This window comes from Cyprinus carpio, chromosome B3 (assembly GCF_018340385.1).
Source record: "Cyprinus carpio isolate SPL01 chromosome B3, ASM1834038v1, whole genome shotgun sequence".
Taxonomy (NCBI): domain Eukaryota; kingdom Metazoa; phylum Chordata; class Actinopteri; order Cypriniformes; family Cyprinidae; genus Cyprinus; species Cyprinus carpio.
The window spans coordinates 44,433,288-44,437,673 of NC_056599.1; positions in this window are offsets into that span (position 1 = coordinate 44,433,288).

The following is a 4,386-nucleotide window of genomic DNA, read 5'->3' on the forward strand; positions in this document are numbered from 1 at the left end:
CTTTATCAATTTGCCCCTGAAACTTGCCATCTTTTAGCCTGCACAAGTGCATCAATATCAGGAAATCATGTCCTGAGAAGCAGCCAATTTTAGAATCTCATTTAAGTGGCTATGTGTGAGCTTTGAGCGCAGTTTCGTTTTATATAATGTTCATTACTGAGAAAATTTGCTCACAGAGGTAGGTAGTCCCAAACATGCACAACATTTTTGCAGCCAGTGCTGTTAATTTTAGGATAGCCTGGCAGGAGATACTGATAAAATGTGTCCAAGCCCACAGAGGCAAAATTTGTCCTTCAATCTACATCAAACTTCAAATCAATTATTTCAAGTTGCATGTCAACGGGCACATCAGAAACTCTGCCTGATGAATGGTGAGCAAAAAACTGCGAATTCTGTCTTCGAGTTCGCTAAAGACCTGAAACCGTTTCTCAAAACTCCCTCAGCAAACCCGCAAATCTTGTCTTTGTACTGTCTCACGTCAGGATTTAACGCTTGCTGTGCACACACATCTCTTAGACAGGGAAAATGAGCAGGGCACCGCTTTGCCATCTCTATGCTGCCGTCTCCCATAAACGTGAGCTTTAACTTGAAATGCACGTATGCTGTTCATAATACAGTGTTACAATTTTTTTTCATTTTGCGTCCTTTTTGCGGTGCAGCTTGCAACATTTTGTTCAGATGATTATTCAAGTGCTCTGTAATATCAAGCCATTAATGCAAGGAGGGTCCTGCAGCCATAGTGGGCACTGTAAGTAATTTATCCTTAACAGGTTTACCTTTTCCGTCCATGAAAGGTCCGATTTCCCCACGTAGAGCAAAGAAGCGCTTCAGCACAGCACCTCTGCTCTAACCCATCTTACTTCAGTGTGGTATGGCAGACCTGGGTATGGGAATGTTACAGTCAATGAGAAGGCTGTCAAACTGACGATGATTGAGACCTTCGTGGCCTCGGATGAAATTAACAGTTCGGACAACCACCTCCATGACGTTTATCCATTTTAACGACTTTGCAGCATAATGCCTCCTTATGCAAAAATGCAATGAAATGTCCAAAAATATCACCCCCTTCGCATTTGCGGCTTGTACTTTCTTCTCTCTGAACTTTGTCACAACACTCTGCCTTTTTTCCCGATCAGTGATGGCGGCCACCATCTGTAGCCTGCTTACGGCGCGGGACCAGTCCGCCCCCGACTCTGTCCAGCGCTCAACGAACGGAGCAGAAAAATGTCCTCAGCTGTTGTGGTGTCAGGTCATAGGGACCAACTCAAGAACCTCCCCTGTGACAGTCAAAGTGTCGTCAACTCCACGAATGAACATGGCCAGTTAAGCGACATCCGTAATATCAGTACTCCCATCAATTGCAACAGAAAATGCCAGAAATGACTGCACTTTGTGTTTCAGTTGGCCTTCCAAATTTGCCGATAGTTTTTTTCCGAAATCCTGTCTGCCACGGTATTTTCTCGTCAAGCACTAATATATTGGGCAAAAAGCTTGTCGCTTCTCAGGACACACAATTTTGGCAGCCTTCAACATGCAATTTTTTGACGAACTCCCCTCACAGTAACGTGCTTTTAGATGCTAATTCTATTTCGCTAGCAATTAGGTAGCTTGCTTTCACTGCAGCATCACGGGCCTCTTGGCTCCGGGTGAAAACAGATTGCTGTTTCCTCTCAGACCCACCAACATTTCATTTACCTTCTGTCTATCTCAGGGTTGTCTCCGCGTGCAAATTGTTTGTATTTTTCGCCATGCTGAGTTTCATAGTGGCGCCGAATATGAAGTGAAAGTGAAAGTGACCGTGACATTCAGCCAAGTATGGTGACCCATACTCAGAATTCGTGCTCTGCATTTAACCCATCCGAAGTGGCACACACACAGAGCAGTGAACACACACACACCGTGACACACACACCCGGAGCAGTGGGCAGAGGGCCATTTATGCTTGCGGCGCCCGGGGAAGCAGTTGGGGGTTCGATGCCTTTGCTCAAGGGCACCTAAGTCATGGTATTGAAGGTGGAGAGAGAACTGTACCATGCACTCCCCCCCACCCACATTCCTGGGCCGGCCCGAGACTCGAACTCACAACCCTTCGATTGGGAGTCCAACTCTCTAACCATTAGGCCACGACTTCCCCACATTATATATTATATATTAGATATATTCCCACATATATATTCCTTGAGCACCGAAACTTGCTGAGTGCACACCAGCACACGGGTTTCCCATTCACCTGCTCTGTGAACATATAGGAAGATGTCCATTTGCGATCAATTCACAGTTTATTTGTATAGCGCTTTTTACGATACAAATCATTACAAAGCAACTTTACAGAAAATTAAGTTTCTACAATATTTAGTAGTAGCTTGAAAGCATTTTTCCTTGAAAATCCGACACTCTGTGTCCACTTTTCTCTTTTTTGACAAAGACATTTCGCCTGATGAGGGGCCAGGGCCAACAGAAAAAGCGGGAAAGCTGATTGAACCAAACGCCACTCAGACCCTGAAGCTCAGTGCTACCATCTGCTTGTTACCATAGGATGTTTTCAGCTTTTTCCTGTCAATTAATGACCTTGTTATTATGAGCAAACCTGTCATTGCATAATTTTACATGATTATGTAGTTAAACATACAGTTTTTAAATTAAAAAATATAATTTAGGGGTGTCATATCAAAGGACAACAAAATGTAATGCTTTTGTAGTGATTCCAAAAAAATTTAATATTTGAACAATTCTGAGACAAAAATGTACCATGTCTATATTTCATGGGCTTGACCAGGCTTGGGGTGTAACGGAATACATGTAATGGTGTTATGTAATCAGGATACAAAAATCTAGTAACTGTAATCCATTACAGTTACATCACAAAACAAAGTATTCAGATTACAATTATTTTTTTTTAAAAAGTGGGAATACTATCAGGATTACATTTGTTTCATTTAAAATTTAAAAATTATAAATTTAAATATTTTGACATAACGCTATATATCTAGCGCTGCATAGTTCCTGGTTCTGTTGACATGTTGACTCATGTGAGCTGCCTGCTGGTGCGTGCGCAAATAACACCCGTCTACAATTATTCTCCTCAAATGTGAGACGACTGAGACGCTGCTACAGTAAATCAATTACAATGCTTCCTGCTGTGAAAAACATTTTATGTCTGGAAATTTCACAGTTATTTTGTTTTCAAAGAGGATAAAGGAAATAACAGTTATACAGCGTAACACTGAACCAAATAACAGACATGAAGCCTCTTGCTTTAACAAAGGCTTACTCAACCAACTTAAACTCTGCAGATAGCGAGTGTAAGCTAAAATTTACTGTTTTTTAGTGATTTTAAATTCCAATGGTGTGCCATGAACTACAGCTGGTAGTTTTGCTAGCAGAAAATGAGCCTGAAAATGTAGAAATTAACAGAGAGTCCCCACACCATGATCATTCCATGAAATAAAGATCATACGCCTTTCACCATGCACTTTTCGCCATGTATGTGTTTTTTAAAATAGACTATTATAAATGTTGTGTAAAAACATAAATGTGTTTTTACAAACACAATTTAAAGAAATAAAAAAAAAAATTGTAATACTAAACTGTATAGCCACACTCAAAAAAAAAAAATAACAGATGTCTGCATAGCTTTTTTATATAAATCATACAAGCTGTAATATCTAGATGGTGAAACAAGACCAACCATTTTTAATAGTTTCAAATAGTTTGGTTTACTATAGTTTTTTATTAGTTTAATTTGTAAAGTCATAGTTAATAGAAAATGAAAAAAATATATAATATTTATAAAAAAAAATTGTTAAATAAATCAAAAAAAAATAATTATCATAAATTAAAAAAAAAACATTCATTTGTACATAAACATCAAAAAGGTTGGTTGGACTTGTTAATGTTCATTACAGAAAATGCCTGCTCACAGAGATATGTAGTCCCAAAAATGCTGAGGATTTTGGAGGCAATAGCTGTCATTTTGGGGAACGGGAACGTGCCGTTCAGAGTTGTTAGTATAAATAAATCCACAGTTACTGTGTTGTGAATTTTATATTTCCAAACTGTTGCACTGCAGTTCAATTAGTTCTATTGGGGTTTACTCTGGTACATCTGCTGCGCTCACTGTAAACGGCAAGCGGAAGAATGAGAATTCACAGAAGACCTGGAAGCAATTTCGAAATTCATTCTGTAGACCTAAAATCTTTCCTTTGTATTTCTCCTTGTCTTTGTCATGAGCGGTGTTCGACAGGGTTTTAAAGAGGGAAAAGGCGCTGGGTTTACATTGGGACCTCATAATCGGTGTCTAGTTTCAGCTTAAGCGCAGTGTCTTCCACCATACATGTTCATGGTTGCAAGGGGTGTGGTGGGGTTCATCAAAATGCTGCTGGTTGA